Below are 16,061 nucleotides of genomic sequence, written 5' to 3' on the forward strand. Positions count from 1 at the left end.
ATAACCAGCCGGTAATTAGAAAGTCTCATAAAATTTATTTATTTATCTTATTTTTATTTATTTATTTTTTACAATCCCTTTTAAAATGACCTGCTTTCCCATAATTGAAACAAGTTCCTGATTTATTGGGTTTAAGGGCTTCAGGCATGGCTGCAGCAAAAACAGAAGCTTTGATGTTCAATTCCTCCCACTCCAGTACAAGCTCTCACATATTCACTCAATGAGGCGTTTTGCCCTTTTAATGGCCCCAAAATATGCTTACATTCAGGATTTGCATTTTCAAATGCTAATGTTTTCAATAATACCTTTGCTATTTGATCTCGATTCATTGCTCTCATTACAAAAGTACACGGTCTTGCAAGAAAATTAGTGTAAGGTTCAGTAGCCCCTTGCACAGTTTTAGTAAAGGAAGGTTGTGCTTGACCAGTGGGTATCACACGTCTGTAAGCTCTTAAGAAAACCTGTCAACTTGTTGAAGATCTGGATCTGTATATTAAGCCTGCTCTCTAAAGGCATGGTCATTACCCTCCCCCATTAACTTATCCTCCATAGGATTAGGGGGATTTTGAGTCTCATTCTCTTGAGCTTGTTCTCGTGCCTCATTTTCCCACCAACTTCTCAATTGTAACTACTGAGATCCCTCCAAAACTCTTTTGGCTAATGCCTCCCAATCCAAAGGAAAAGTAATTTAGAAGTTCCCGAATTTTCTAACATATCTAACACAAAAGGAGACTGAGGGCCATATTGAAAGGCTGTAGCTTTTAAATCCTTTATAAACTTGTATTCCACTGCAGTATAGTGAACATCAATCATTGGGGGATTTTGAAGGTTTTGTTGTCTAGTTATAGGAAACAAATGTGGTGGATCCACAAAACAACCAGGAGGAGCTGCAAGATCACCATCATCATGTATCATAGTAAGAGGAAATGAAAAATATTGTTGTTTTCTACCCACATTAACTCTATACTCTGTCATTGGAAAGAGAGAAGCATGACGGGGTTTGACTCGGAACGCTACTTTCACAGGCGGTCCTTTCCGGGAGCACAGCCCATGGACAAATGGACGGAGGGGTCTGTGCCCTTCCTCAGGGCGGTGCTGTACAGGTCCTGGTCCTTGAGGTGTACAAACAAGGCGCAGAGCCCTCCGACCTTGGCACTCAGTCCGAAGGGAGTCACTCGGGGGTGGGGTAGAGTGTGGTGGGGTGGGGGTGAGGTAGGGTAGGGTGGGGGTGGCGGTGGGGGTGCGGGGCGGCCAAGCGCTGCTGTGCAGAGTGGACAAAGCAGAGTGGATGGGGAACTCAGGGCGAGGCCCGCGCCCCAGCGGCGCACTTCTGAGCCTGGCCCTGTGACTGACTGACTGACTGAATGACTGACTGACTGACTGGGAACCAGCGGGCCACAGCCGGCTCGCCACCCGCTGCCCGGTTGTCTGTGGGTCCCTGCGTGTGTTCCTCCTCGGGCCCTCCCTGAGGGTGGCTCCCCGGACAGGTGTTGTGTGTGGCCGGCCGCTCGCCATTGCCCAGTCCCACTGCATTTCCAGCTGGGGCGCTGGGCCTCTGTCAGGGTCTCTGGGGTGTCCGGTGGGGGGCGCGGGGGGCCGGGGTGTCTGCTCCCGTCTTCGCCCCTGGCTCTCTGGGCGCCCGGCTCGGCTCTGCTCGGCTAGGCTAGGCTAGGGTAGCGCGGGCGGCGGCAGCTGGGGATTCTCTGGGGATTCTCGGCCAGGCGAAGGGCTGGGTGGGGTGGCGGTGCGGGTGCCGGGTGCCCGGGGGTCGGGGGTCTTGGGGCTCGGCGAGGAGGGGCAGAGGCCAGGCCAGGCCGGGGCGGGGCTCCCGGTAGGTGGAGCCAGGTGCCCAGGGGCAGAGGTGGAGGCGGGACTCAGCCCCTGTCAGCCCCGCCTAGCCCACTCCACCCCGACCCGATCCGGCCCGGCCGAGGACCCGAGAGGGAGAGCCGGCCAGTCTCCCAGGACCCCCGCGCCGCCGCATGGACCGAGTCAGGTCGGAGCGAGAAAGCCAGCCTGGAGTTGAGTTGAGGAGCGCTGGGCAGTGCTGGGGCGGGGCGAGGGAGGCCCCCTGGGAACACCCGCTGTGTTGGCCCCCTCCACCGCTGCCCTGCCCTCCCCTGCCCTCCCCTGCCCCTGGTCTGAAGGGTGGAAGCCGGCGCAGGCTCTTGAGGCGTTCCGGGGCAGCCTCCGCCGTCTACGGCCATACCACCCTGAACGCGCCCGATCTCGTCTGATCTCGGAAGCTAAGCAGGGTCGGGCCTGGTTAGTACTTGGATGGGAGACCGCCTGGGAATACCGGGTGCTGTAGGCTTTTGCGCCCCCTTCCCACACGCACTTTTCTTGCGTGGCCCGGAAACAGTGTCCGTGACCGCCTCAGGCCGTGACCCCCGGGCCCGCGGGGGTAGGGCGCAGGGGCAGCCCTGGGCTCCCGGTGTCCCTTCAGGCCTGCGGCTGGCCTCCCGCCTCCCGCCTCCCGCCTCGCCTCCGGCGCCCAGCGCCCAGCGCCTGCAGTGAGCCACACTGGCCTGGCTCTCTCCAGGGACGCTAGGACACTCCAGGCGACCCGGCGGAGCCGAGCCTGGTCCAGGCCTCGACCAGTCCTGTGCACCCTGACCGACCCCCACCCCCCCCCACCACTCACACTCCCGGATGGGGGGTGGGGAGGCGCACACCTGCTTTTCCCCAGAACACAGGGCCCACCCGCAGGGGCCGCTCCCCACCCGTTCTTGCCACACCAGCAGAGCGTGGCCACCCAGGTCCTGGGAGTGAGAGAGTCCATCCAGCGTCTCTCCCTAGGTCCGTCCCTTGGCAACTCTGCCTCCCTTCCCAACGCCTTCCTCCTGAGGGTCCCAGCCCTGAGTCTGTCTCTTCACCCATCTCTCTCTCTTTCTCTCTCTCTCTCTCTATCTCTGTCTCTCTCTCTCTCTCTCTCTCTCTCTCTCTCTCTCTCTCTCACACACACACACACACACACACACACTCTGGAAGCAGATGTCTTTCTGTCTATCTCTCTGCTCATCCATCTCTCCTTCACCTTTGTGACTCTACTGGCCTGTGAGGAGGCCTCCTGTCTCCATCTCCCACTCAGTGTGTCTCTTTCCTTGGCCCTTCTGTCTGTCACCCTGTCTCTCTCGCTCTCTCTCTCTCTCTCTCTCTCTCTCTCACAAACACACACACACAGACACACACTCACTCCTCTCTTCCCCCCTCCCACCCCAGCCACCTCACTCTGGGCTGCAAGTCACCCAGTCCATGGCAGCCTCGAGACTGGGCGGTCACAGGTTCTCTCATCTCCCATCTAACTTCCCGTGGATGTAAGAGTGGATTCCCACATCCCCCTTGAAGTGAGTGCACGTCTTCAGGGTGTGTGCAGGGCAGAGGCTGAGAGAAGGCCCAGGAGGCCACAGGGTCTTAGGAGGCTGCGCTGGGAGCCAAGCAAGAGAGCAGATGTCAAAGGAGGGCAGGTGCTCCGAGAAGAGGAGGAAGCAGCCTTCGGAGCAGGCAAGTGGTTCGGGGCCAGGAGGTTGCCGGGGAGGACCACGTGCCGAGGGGAGCTGAAGGCCAAGGCCGGGCGGTGGGGACAGGGAGGCAGAGGCCCCTTTGTTCGCGGCGAACCCTCCACCTGGAGACGCCTGGCCGCGAGGCAGGGCCTGAAGGCCCGGTGGGCGCGCGACCCCCCGCAACCGCTGCTCCCCCCCGCCCCCCGCAAGGCTTGCGGGTGAGGGGGCTTCCGGTCTGGTGAGGCCGTCGACTGGGCTCTGACGGGGTTTGACTCGGAACGCTACTTTCACAGGCGGTCCTTTCCGGGAGCACAGCCCATGGACAAATGGACGGAGGGGTCTGTGCCCTTCCTCAGGGCGGTGCTGTACAGGTCCTGGTCCTTGAGGTGTACAAACAAGGCGCAGAGCCCTCCGACCTTGGCACTCAGTCCGAAGGGAGTCACTCGGGGGTGGGGTAGAGTGTGGTGGGGTGGGGGTGAGGTAGGGTAGGGTGGGGGTGGCGGTGGGGGTGCGGGGCGGCCAAGCGCTGCTGTGCAGAGTGGACAAAGCAGAGTGGATGGGGAACTCAGGGCGAGGCCCGCGCCCCAGCGGCGCACTTCTGAGCCTGGCCCTGTGACTGACTGACTGACTGACTGACTGACTGGGAACCAGCGGGCCACAGCCGGCTCGCCACCCGCTGCCCGGTTGTCTGTGGGTCCCTGCGTGTGTTCCTCCTCGGGCCCTCCCTGAGGTTGGCTCCCCGCACAGGTGTTGTGTGTGGCCGGCCGCTCGCCATTGCCCAGTCCCACTGCATTTCCAGCTGGGGCGCTGGGCCTCTGTCAGGGTCTCTGGGGTGTCCGGTGGGGGGCGCGGGGGGCCGGGGTGTCTGCTCCCGTCTTCGCCCCTGGCTCTCTGGGCGCCCGGCTCGGCTCTGCTCGGCTAGGCTAGGCTAGGGTAGCGCGGGCGGCGGCAGCTGGGGATTCTCTGGGGATTCTCGGCCAGGCGAAGGGCTGGGTGGGGTGGCGGTGCGGGTGCCGGGTGCCCGGGGGTCGGGGGTCGTGGGGCTCGGCGAGGAGGGGCAGAGGCCAGGCCAGGCCGGGGCGGGGCTCCCGGTAGGTGGAGCCAGGTGCCCAGGGGCAGAGGTGGAGGCGGGACTCAGCCCCTGTCAGCCCCGCCTAGCCCACTCCACCCCGACCCGATCCGGCCCGGCCGAGGACCCGAGAGGGAGAGCCGGCCAGTCTCCCAGGACCCCCGCGCCGCCGCGGGGACCGAGTCAGGTCGGAGCGAGAAAGCCAGCCTGGAGTTGAGTTGAGGAGCGCTGGGCAGTGCTGGGGCGGGGCGAGGGAGGCCCCCTGGGAACACCCGCTGTGTTGGCCCCCTCCACCGCTGCCCTGCCCTCCCCTGCCCTCCCCTGCCCCTGGGCTGAAGGGTGGAAGCCGGCGCAGGCTCTTGAGGCGTTCCGGGGCAGCCTCCGCCGTCTACGGCCATACCACCCTGAACGCGCCCGATCTCGTCTGATCTCGGAAGCTAAGCAGGGTCGGGCCTGGTTAGTACTTGGATGGGAGACCGCCTGGGAATACCGGGTGCTGTAGGCTTTTGCGCCCCCTTCCCACACGCACTTTTCTTGCGTGGCCCGGAAACAGTGTCCGTGACCGCCTCAGGCCGTGACCCCCGGGCCCGCGGGGGTAGGGCGCAGGGGCAGCCCTGGGCTCCCGGTGTCCCTTCAGGCCTGCGGATGGCCTCCCGCCTCCCGCCTCCCGCCTCGCCTCCGGCGCCCAGCGCCCAGCGCCTGCAGTGAGCCACACTGGCCTGGCTCTCTCCAGGGACGCTAGGACACTCCAGGCGACCCGGCGGAGCCGAGCCTGGTCCAGGCCTCGACCAGTCCTGTGCACCCTGACCGACCCCCACCCCCCCCCACCACTCACACTCCCGGATGGGGGGTGGGGAGGCGCACACCTGCTTTTCCCCAGAACACAGGGCCCACCCGCAGGGGCCGCTCCCCACCCGTTCTTGCCACACCAGCAGAGCGTGGCCACCCAGGTCCTGGGAGTGAGAGAGTCCATCCAGCGTCTCTCCCTAGGTCCGTCCCTTGGCAACTCTGCCTCCCTTCCCAACGCCTTCCTCCTGAGGGTCCCAGCCCTGAGTCTGTCTCTTCACCCATCTCTCTCTCTTTCTCTCTCTCTCTCTCTATCTCTGTCTCTCTCTCTCTCTCTCTCTCTCTCTCTCTCACACACACACACACACACACACACTCTGGAAGCAGATGTCTTTCTGTCTATCTCTCTGCTCATCCATCTCTCCTTCACCTTTGTGACTCTACTGGCCTGTGAGGAGGCCTCCTGTCTCCATCTCCCACTCAGTGTGTCTCTTTCCTTGGCCCTTCTGTCTGTCACCCTGTCTCTCTCGCTCTCTCTCTCTCTCTCTCTCTCACAAACACACACACACAGACACACACTCACTCCTCTCTTCCCCCCTCCCACCCCAGCCACCTCACTCTGGGCTGCAAGTCACCCAGTCCATGGCAGCCTCGAGACTGGGCGGTCACAGGTTCTCTCATCTCCCATCTAACTTCCCGTGGATGTAAGAGTGGATTCCCACATCCCCCTTGAAGTGAGTGCACGTCTTCAGGGTGTGTGCAGGGCAGAGGCTGAGAGAAGGCCCAGGAGGCCACAGGGTCTTAGGAGGCTGCGCTGGGAGCCAAGCAAGAGAGCAGATGTCAAAGGAGGGCAGGTGCTCCGAGAAGAGGAGGAAGCAGCCTTCGGAGCAGGCAAGTGGTTCGGGGCCAGGAGGTTGCCGGGGAGGACCACGTGCCGAGGGGAGCTGAAGGCCAAGGCCGGGCGGTGGGGACAGGGAGGCAGAGGCCCCTTTGTTCGCGGCGAACCCTCCACCTGGAGACGCCTGGCCGCGAGGCAGGGCCTGAAGGCCCGGTGGGCGCGCGACCCCCCGCAACCGCTGCTCCCCCCCGCCCCCCGCAAGGCTTGCGGGTGAGGGGGCTTCCGGTCTGGTGAGGCCGTCGACTGGGCTCTGACGGGGTTTGACTCGGAACGCTACTTTCACAGGCGGTCCTTTCCGGGAGCACAGCCCATGGACAAATGGACGGAGGGGTCTGTGCCCTTCCTCAGGGCGGTGCTGTACAGGTCCTGGTCCTTGAGGTGTACAAACAAGGCGTAGAGCCCTCCGACCTTGGCACTCAGTCCGAAGGGAGTCACTCGGGGGTGGGGTAGAGTGTGGTGGGGTGGGGGTGAGGTAGGGTAGGGTGGGGGTGGCGGTGGGGGTGCGGGGCGGCCAAGCGCTGCTGTGCAGAGTGGACAAAGCAGAGTGGATGGGGAACTCAGGGCGAGGCCCGCGCCCCAGCGGCGCACTTCTGAGCCTGGCCCTGTGACTGACTGACTGACTGACTGACTGGGAACCAGCGGGCCACAGCCGGCTCGCCACCCGCTGCCCGGTTGTCTGTGGGTCCCTGCGTGTGTTCCTCCTCGGGCCCTCCCTGAGGTTGGCTCCCCGCACAGGTGTTGTGTGTGGCCGGCCGCTCGCCATTGCCCAGTCCCACTGCATTTCCAGCTGGGGCGCTGGGCCTCTGTCAGGGTCTCTGGGGTGTCCGGTGGGGGGCGCGGGGGGCCGGGGTGTCTGCTCCCGTCTTCGCCCCTGGCTCTCTGGGCGCCCGGCTCGGCTCTGCTCGGCTAGGCTAGGCTAGGGTAGCGCGGGCGGCGGCAGCTGGGGATTCTCTGGGGATTCTCGGCCAGGCGAAGGGCTGGGTGGGGTGGCGGTGCGGGTGCCGGGTGCCCGGGGGTCGGGGGTCTTGGGGCTCGGCGAGGAGGGGCAGAGGCCAGGCCAGGCCGGGGCGGGGCTCCCGGTAGGTGGAGCCAGGTGCCCAGGGGCAGAGGTGGAGGCGGGACTCAGCCCCTGTCAGCCCCGCCTAGCCCACTCCACCCCGACCCGATCCGGCCCGGCCGAGGACCCGAGAGGGAGAGCCGGCCAGTCTCCCAGGACCCCCGCGCCGCCGCGGGGACCGAGTCAGGTCGGAGCGAGAAAGCCAGCCTGGAGTTGAGTTGAGGAGCGCTGGGCAGTGCTGGGGCGGGGCGAGGGAGGCCCCCTGGGAACACCCGCTGTGTTGGCCCCCTCCACCGCTGCCCTGCCCTCCCCTGCCCTCCCCTGCCCCTGGGCTGAAGGGTGGAAGCCGGCGCAGGCTCTTGAGGCGTTCCGGGGCAGCCTCCGCCGTCTACGGCCATACCACCCTGAACGCGCCCGATCTCGTCTGATCTCGGAAGCTAAGCAGGGTCGGGCCTGGTTAGTACTTGGATGGGAGACCGCCTGGGAATACCGGGTGCTGTAGGCTTTTGCGCCCCCTTCCCACACGCACTTTTCTTGCGTGGCCCGGAAACAGTGTCCGTGACCGCCTCAGGCCGTGACCCCCGGGCCCGCGGGGGTAGGGCGCAGGGGTAGCCCTGGGCTCCCGGTGTCCCTTCAGGCCTGCGGCTGGCCTCCCGCCTCCCGCCTCCCGCCTCGCCTCCGGCGCCCAGCGCCCAGCGCCTGCAGTGAGCCACACTGGCCTGGCTCTCTCCAGGGACGCTAGGACACTCCAGGCGACCCGGCGGAGCCGAGCCTGGTCCAGGCCTCGACCAGTCCTGTGCACCCTGACCGACCCCCACCCCCCCCCACCACTCACACTCCCGGATGGGGGGTGGGGAGGCGCACACCTGCTTTTCCCCAGAACACAGGGCCCACCCGCAGGGGCCGCTCCCCACCCGTTCTTGCCACACCAGCAGAGCGTGGCCACCCAGGTCCTGGGAGTGAGAGAGTCCATCCAGCGTCTCTCCCTAGGTCCGTCCCTTGGCAACTCTGCCTCCCTTCCCAACGCCTTCCTCCTGAGGGTCCCAGCCCTGAGTCTGTCTCTTCACCCATCTCTCTCTCTTTCTCTCTCTCTCTCTCTATCTCTGTCTCTCTCTCTCTCTCTCTCTCTCTCTCTCTCACACACACACACACACACACACACACACTCTGGAAGCAGATGTCTTTCTGTCTATCTCTCTGCTCATCCATCTCTCCTTCACCTTTGTGACTCTACTGGCCTGTGAGGAGGCCTCCTGTCTCCATCTCCCACTCAGTGTGTCTCTTTCCTTGGCCCTTCTGTCTGTCACCCTGTCTCTCTCGCTCTCTCTCTCTCTCTCTCTCTCTCTCTCACAAACACACACACACAGACACACACTCACTCCTCTCTTCCCCCCTCCCACCCCAGCCACCTCACTCTGGGCTGCAAGTCACCCAGTCCATGGCAGCCTCGAGACTGGGCGGTCACAGGTTCTCTCATCTCCCATCTAACTTCCCGTGGATGTAAGAGTGGATTCCCACATCCCCCTTGAAGTGAGTGCACGTCTTCAGGGTGTGTGCAGGGCAGAGGCTGAGAGAAGGCCCAGGAGGCCACAGGGTCTTAGGAGGCTGCGCTGGGAGCCAAGCAAGAGAGCAGATGTCAAAGGAGGGCAGGTGCTCCGAGAAGAGGAGGAAGCAGCCTTCGGAGCAGGCAAGTGGTTCGGGGCCAGGAGGTTGCCGGGGAGGACCACGTGCCGAGGGGAGCTGAAGGCCAAGGCCGGGCGGTGGGGACAGGGAGGCAGAGGCCCCTTTGTTCGCGGCGAACCCTCCACCTGGAGACGCCTGGCCGCGAGGCAGGGCCTGAAGGCCCGGTGGGCGCGCGACCCCCCCGCAACCGCTGCTCCCCCCCGCCCCCCGCAAGGCTTGCGGGTGAGGGGGCTTCCGGTCTGGTGAGGCCGTCGACTGGGCTCTGACGGGGTTTGACTCGGAACGCTACTTTCACAGGCGGTCCTTTCCGGGAGCACAGCCCATGGACAAATGGACGGAGGGGTCTGTGCCCTTCCTCAGGGCGGTGCTGTACAGGTCCTGGTCCTTGAGGTGTACAAACAAGGCGCAGAGCCCTCCGACCTTGGCACTCAGTCCGAAGGGAGTCACTCGGGGGTGGGGTAGAGTGTGGTGGGGTGGGGGTGAGGTAGGGTAGGGTGGGGGTGGCGGTGGGGTTGCGGGGCGGCCAAGCGCTGCTGTGCAGAGTGGACAAAGCAGAGTGGATGGGGAACTCAGGGCGAGGCCCGCGCCCCAGCGGCGCACTTCTGAGCCTGGCCCTGTGACTGACTGACTGACTGACTGACTGACTGACTGACTGGGAACCAGCGGGCCACAGCCGGCTCGCCACCCGCTGCCCGGTTGTCTGTGGGTCCCTGCGTGTGTTCCTCCTCGGGCCCTCCCTGAGGGTGGCTCCCCGCACAGGTGTTGTGTGTGGCCGGCCGCTCGCCATTGCCCAGTCCCACTGCATTTCCAGCTGGGGCGCTGGGCCTCTGTCAGGGTCTCTGGGGTGTCCGGTGGGGGGCGCGGGGGGCCGGGGTGTCTGCTCCCGTCTTCGCCCCTGGCTCTCTGGGCGCCCGGCTCGGCTCTGCTCGGCTAGGCTAGGCTAGGGTAGCGCGGGCGGCGGCAGCTGGGGATTCTCTGGGGATTCTCGGCCAGGCGAAGGGCTGGGTGGGGTGGCGGTGCGGGTGCCGGGTGCCCGGGGGTCGGGGGTCTTGGGGCTCGGCGAGGAGGGGCAGAGGCCAGGCCAGGCCGGGGCGGGGCTCCCGGTAGGTGGAGCCAGGTGCCCAGGGGCAGAGGTGGAGGCGGGACTCAGCCCCTGTCAGCCCCGCCTAGCCCACTCCACCCCGACCCGATCCGGCCAGGCCGAGGACCCGAGAGGGAGAGCCGGCCAGTCTCCCAGGACCCCCGCGCCGCCGCATGGACCGAGTCAGGTCGGAGCGAGAAAGCCAGCCTGGAGTTGAGTTGAGGAGCGCTGGGCAGTGCTGGGGCGGGGCGAGGGAGGCCCCCTGGGAACACCCGCTGTGTTGGCCCCCTCCACCGCTGCCCTGCCCTCCCCTGCCCTCCCCTGCCCCTGGGCTGAAGGGTGGAAGCCGGCGCAGGCTCTTGAGGCGTTCCGGGGCAGCCTCCGCCGTCTACGGCCATACCACCCTGAACGCGCCCGATCTCGTCTGATCTCGGAAGCTAAGCAGGGTCGGGCCTGGTTAGTACTTGGATGGGAGACCGCCTGGGAATACCGGGTGCTGTAGGCTTTTGCGCCCCCTTCCCACACGCACTTTTCTTGCGTGGCCCGGAAACAGTGTCCGTGACCGCCTCAGGCCGTGACCCCCGGGCCCGCGGGGGTAGGGCGCAGGGGCAGCCCTGGGCTCCCGGTGTCCCTTCAGGCCTGCGGCTGGCCTCCCGCCTCCCGCCTCCCGCCTCGCCTCCGGCGCCCAGCGCCCAGCGCCTGCAGTGAGCCACACTGGCCTGGCTCTCTCCAGGGACGCTAGGACACTCCAGGCGCGGAGCCGAGCCTGGTCCAGGCCTCGACCAGTCCTGTGCACCCTGACCGACCCCCACCCCCCCCACCACTCACACTCCCGGATGGGGGGTGGGGAGGCGCACACCTGCTTTTCCCCAGAACACAGGGCCCACCCGCAGGGGCCGCTCCCCACCCGTTCTTGCCACACCAGCAGAGCGTGGCCACCCAGGTCCTGGGAGTGAGAGAGTCCATCCAGCGTCTCTCCCTAGGTCCGTCCCTTGGCAACTCTGCCTCCCTTCCCAACGCCTTCCTCCTGAGGGTCCCAGCCCTGAGTCTGTCTCTTCACCCATCTCTCTCTCTTTCTCTCTCTCTCTCTCTATCTCTGTCTCTCTCTCTCTCTCTCTCTCTCTCTCTCTCTCTCTCACACACACACACACACACACACACACTCTGGAAGCAGATGTCTTTCTGTCTATCTCTCTGCTCATCCATCTCTCCTTCACCTTTGTGACTCTACTGGCCTGTGAGGAGGCCTCCTGTCTCCATCTCCCACTCAGTGTGTCTCTTTCCTTGGCCCTTCTGTCTGTCACCCTGTCTCTCTCGCTCTCTCTCTCTCTCTCTCTCTCTCTCACAAACACACACACACAGACACACACTCACTCCTCTCTTCCCCCCTCCCACCCCAGCCACCTCACTCTGGGCTGCAAGTCACCCAGTCCATGGCAGCCTCGAGACTGGGCGGTCACAGGTTCTCTCATCTCCATCTAACTTCCCGTGGATGTAAGAGGTGGATTCCCACATCCCCCTTGAAGTGAGTGCACGTCTTCAGGGTGTGTGCAGGGCAGAGGCTGAGAGAAGGCCCAGGAGGCCACAGGGTCTTAGGAGGCTGCGCTGGGAGCCAAGCAAGAGAGCAGATGTCAAAGGAGGGCAGGTGCTCCGAGAAGAGGAGGAAGCAGCCTTCGGAGCAGGCAAGTGGTTCGGGGCCAGGAGGTTGCCGGGAGGACCACGTGCCGAGGGGAGCTGAAGGCCAAGGCCGGGCGGTGGGGACAGGGAGGCAGAGGCCCCTTTGTTCGCGGCGAACCCTCCACCTGGAGACGCCTGGCCGCGAGGCAGGGCCTGAAGGCCCGGTGGGCGCGCGACCCCCCGCAACCGCTGCTCCCCCCCGCCCCCCGCAAGGCTTGCGGGTGAGGGGGCTTCCGGTCTGGTGAGGCCGTCGACTGGGCTCTGACGGGGTTTGACTCGGAACGCTACTTTCACAGGCGGTCCTTTCCGGGAGCACAGCCCATGGACAAATGGACGGAGGGGTCTGTGCCCTTCCTCAGGGCGGTGCTGTACAGGTCCTGGTCCTTGAGGTGTACAACAAGGCGCAGAGCCCTCCGACCTTGGCACTCAGTCCGAAGGGAGTCACTCGGGGGTGGGGTAGAGTGTGGTGGGGTGGGGGTGAGGTAGGGTAGGGTGGGGGTGGCGGTGGGGGTGCGGGGCGGCCAAGCGCTGCTGTGCAGAGTGGACAAAGCAGAGTGGATGGGGAACTCAGGGCGAGGCCCGCGCCCCAGCGGCGCACTTCTGAGCCTGGCCCTGTGACTGACTGACTGACTGACTGACTGACTGGGAACCAGCGGGCCACAGCCGGCTCGCCACCCGCTGCCCGGTTGTCTGTGGGTCCCTGCGTGTGTTCCTCCTCGGGCCCTCCCTGAGGTTGGCTCCCCGCACAGGTGTTGTGTGTGGCCGGCCGCTCGCCATTGCCCAGTCCCACTGCATTTCCAGCTGGGGCGCTGGGCCTCTGTCAGGGTCTCTGGGGTGTCCGGTGGGGGCGCGGGGGGCCGGGGTGTCTGCTCCCGTCTTCGCCCCTGGCTCTCTGGGCGCCCGGCTCGGCTCTGCTCGGCTAGGCTAGGCTAGGGTAGCGCGGGCGGCGGCAGCTGGGGATTCTCTGGGGATTCTCGGCCAGGCGAAGGGCTGGGTGGGTGGCGGTGCGGGTGCCGGGTGCCCGGGGGTCGGGGGTCGTGGGGCTCGGCGAGGAGGGGCAGAGGCCAGGCCAGGCCGGGGCGGGGCTCCCGGTAGGTGGAGCAGGTGCCCAGGGGCAGAGGTGGAGGCGGGACTCAGCCCCTGTCAGCCCCGCCTAGCCCACTCCACCCCGACCCGATCCGGCCCGGCCGAGGACCCGAGAGGGAGAGCCGGCCAGTCTCCCAGGACCCCCGCGCCGCCGCGGGGACCGAGTCAGGTCGGAGCGAGAAAGCCAGCCTGGAGTTGAGTTGAGGAGCGCTGGGCAGTGCTGGGGCGGGGCGAGGGAGGCCCCCTGGGAACACCCGCTGTGTTGGCCCCTCCACCGCTGCCCTGCCCTCCCCTGCCCTCCCCTGCCCCTGGGCTGAAGGGTGGAAGCCGGCGCAGGCTCTTGAGGCGTTCCGGGGCAGCCTCCGCCGTCTACGGCCATACCACCCTGAACGCGCCCGATCTCGTCTGATCTCGGAAGCTAAGCAGGGTCGGGCCTGGTTAGTACTTGGATGGGAGACCGCCTGGGAATACCGGGTGCTGTAGGCTTTTGCGCCCCCTTCCCACACGCACTTTTCTTGCGTGGCCCGGAAACAGTGTCCGTGACCGCCTCAGGCCGTGACCCCGGGCCCGCGGGGGTAGGGCGCAGGGGCAGCCCTGGGCTCCCGGTGTCCCTTCAGGCCCTGCGGATGGCCTCCCGCCTCCCGCCTCCCGCCTCGCCTCCGGGCCCAGCGCCCAGCGCCTGCAGTGAGCCACACTGGCCTGGCTCTCTCCAGGGACGCTAGGACACTCCAGGCGACCCGGCGGAGCCGAGCCTGGTCCAGGCCTCGACCAGTCCTGTGCACCCTGACCGACCCCCACCCCCCCCCACCACTCACACTCCCGGATGGGGGGTGGGGAGGCGCACACCTGCTTTTCCCCAGAACACAGGGCCCACCCGCAGGGGCCGCTCCCCACCCGTTCTTGCCACACCAGCAGAGCGTGGCCACCCCAGGTCCTGGGAGTGAGAGAGTCCATCCAGCGTCTCTCCCTAGGTCCGTCCCTTGGCAACTCTGCCTCCCTTCCCACGCCTTCCTCCTGAGGGTCCCAGCCCTGAGTCTGTCTCTTCACCCATCTCTCTCTCTTTCTCTCTCTCTTCTCTCTCTCTGTCTCTCTCTCTCTCTCTCTCTCTCTCTCTCTCACACAACACACACACACACACACTCTGGAAGCAGATGTCTTTCTGTCTATCTCTCTGCTCATCCATCTCTCCTTCACCTTTGTGACTCTACTGGCCTGTGAGGAGGCCTCCTGTCTCCATCTCCCACTCAGTGTGTCTCTTTCCTTGGCCCTTCTGTCTGTCACCCTGTCTCTCTCGCTCTCTCTCTCTCTCTCTCTCTCACAAACACACACACACAGACACACACTCACTCCTCTCTTCCCCCCTCCCACCCAGCCACCTCACTCTGGGCTGCAAGTCACCCAGTCCATGGCGCTCGAGACTGGGCGGTCACAGGTCTCTCATCTCCCATCTAACTTCCCGTGGATGTAAGAGTGGATTCCCACATCCCCCTTGAAGTGAGTGCACGTCTTCAGGGTGTGTGCAGGGCAGAGGCTGAGAGAAGGCCCAGGAGGCCACAGGGTCTTAGGAGGCTGCGCTGGGAGCCAAGCAAGAGAGCAGATGTCAAAGGAGGGCAGGTGCTCCGAGAAGAGGAGGAAGCAGCCTTCGGAGCAGGCAAGTGGTTCGGGGCCAGGAGGTTGCCGGGGAGGACCACGTGCCGAGGGGAGCCCACGTGCCGAGGGGAGCTGAAGGCCAAGGCCGGGCGGTGGGGACAGGGAGGCAGAGGCCCCTTTGTTCGCGGCGAACCCTCCACCTGGAGACGCCTGGCCGCGAGGCAGGGCCTGAAGGCCCGGTGGGCGCGCGACCCCCCGCAACCGCTGCTCCCCCCCGCCCCCCGCAAGGCTTGCGGGTGAGGGGGCTTCCGGTCTGGTGAGGCCGTCGACTGGGCTCTGACGGGGTTTGACTCGGAACGCTACTTTCACAGGCGGTCCTTTCCGGGAGCACAGCCCATGGACAAATGGACGGAGGGGTCTGTGCCCTTCCTCAGGGCGGTGCTGTACAGGTCCTGGTCCTTGAGGTGTACAAACAAGGCGCAGAGCCCTCCGACCTTGGCACTCAGTCCGAAGGGAGTCACTCGGGGGTGGGGTAGAGTGTGGTGGGGTGGGGGTGAGGTAGGGTAGGGTGGGGGTGGCGGTGGGGGTGCGGGGCGGCCAAGCGCTGCTGTGCAGAGTGGACAAAGCAGAGTGGATGGGGAACTCAGGGCGAGGCCCGCGCCCCAGCGGCGCACTTCTGAGCCTGGCCCTGTGACTGACTGACTGACTGACTGACTGACTGACTGGGAACCAGCGGGCCACAGCCGGCTCGCCACCCGCTGCCCGGTTGTCTGTGGGTCCCTGCGTGTGTTCCTCCTCGGGCCCTCCCTGAGGTTGGCTCCCCGCACAGGTGTTGTGTGTGGCCGGCCGCTCGCCATTGCCCAGTCCCACTGCATTTCCAGCTGGGGCGCTGGGCCTCTGTCAGGGTCTCTGGGGTGTCCGGTGGGGGGCGCGGGGGGCCGGGGTGTCTGCTCCCGTCTTCGCCCCTGGCTCTCTGGGCGCCCGGCTCGGCTCTGCTCGGCTAGGCTAGGCTAGGGTAGCGCGGGCGGCGGCAGCTGGGGATTCTCTGGGGATTCTCGGCCAGGCGAAGGGCTGGGTGGGGTGGCGGTGCGGGTGCCGGGTGCCCGGGGGTCGGGGGTCTTGGGGCTCGGCGAGGAGGGGCAGAGGCCAGGCCAGGCCGGGGCGGGGCTCCCGGTAGGTGGAGCCAGGTGCCCAGGGGCAGAGGTGGAGGCGGGACTCAGCCCCTGTCAGCCCCGCCTAGCCCACTCCACCCCGACCCGATCCGGCCCGGCCGAGGACCCGAGAGGGAGAGCCGGCCAGTCTCCCAGGACCCCCGCGCCGCCGCGGGGACCGAGTCAGGTCGGAGCGAGAAAGCCAGCCTGGAGTTGAGTTGAGGAGCGCTGGGCAGTGCTGGGGCGGGGCGAGGGAGGCCCCCTGGGAACACCCGCTGTGTTGGCCCCCTCCACCGCTGCCCTGCCCTCCCCTGCCCTCCCCTGCCCCTGGGCTGAAGGGTGGAAGCCGGCGCAGGCTCTTGAGGCGTTCCGGGGCAGCCTCCGCCGTCTACGGCCATACCACCCTGAACGCGCCCGATCTCGTCTGATCTCGGAAGCTAAGCAGGGTCGGGCCTGGTTAGTACTTGGATGGGAGACCGC

General features: G+C 65.6%; 5 non-coding genes and 1 pseudogene across 5 annotated transcripts; all 6 read left to right on the forward strand.

Moving 5' to 3' along the window:
• Positions 1-2,195: 2,195 nt before the first annotated feature.
• LOC143641759 (5S ribosomal RNA) lies at positions 2,196-2,314 on the forward strand. The gene has a single exon (XR_013155482.1). It is a non-coding gene; the product is annotated as a 5S ribosomal RNA (ribosomal RNA).
• Positions 2,315-4,958: 2,644 nt separating this feature from the next.
• On the forward strand, positions 4,959-5,077 carry LOC143641762 (5S ribosomal RNA). Its single transcript, XR_013155484.1, has one exon. It is a non-coding gene; the product is annotated as a 5S ribosomal RNA (ribosomal RNA).
• A 2,622-nt stretch (positions 5,078-7,699) lies between these two features.
• LOC143641763 (5S ribosomal RNA) lies at positions 7,700-7,818 on the forward strand. Its single transcript, XR_013155485.1, has one exon. It is a non-coding gene; the product is annotated as a 5S ribosomal RNA (ribosomal RNA).
• Positions 7,819-10,463: 2,645 nt separating this feature from the next.
• On the forward strand, positions 10,464-10,582 carry LOC143641764 (5S ribosomal RNA). The gene has a single exon (XR_013155486.1). It is a non-coding gene; the product is annotated as a 5S ribosomal RNA (ribosomal RNA).
• Positions 10,583-13,207: 2,625 nt separating this feature from the next.
• Positions 13,208-13,326, forward strand: LOC143641765 (5S ribosomal RNA). Its single transcript, XR_013155487.1, has one exon. It is a non-coding gene; the product is annotated as a 5S ribosomal RNA (ribosomal RNA).
• Positions 13,327-15,967: 2,641 nt separating this feature from the next.
• LOC143641760 (5S ribosomal RNA) lies at positions 15,968-16,061 on the forward strand (annotated as a pseudogene; the record flags this gene model as incomplete).

Source organism: Callospermophilus lateralis, chromosome 5 (genome assembly GCF_048772815.1).
Source record: "Callospermophilus lateralis isolate mCalLat2 chromosome 5, mCalLat2.hap1, whole genome shotgun sequence".
NCBI lineage: Eukaryota > Metazoa > Chordata > Mammalia > Rodentia > Sciuridae > Callospermophilus > Callospermophilus lateralis.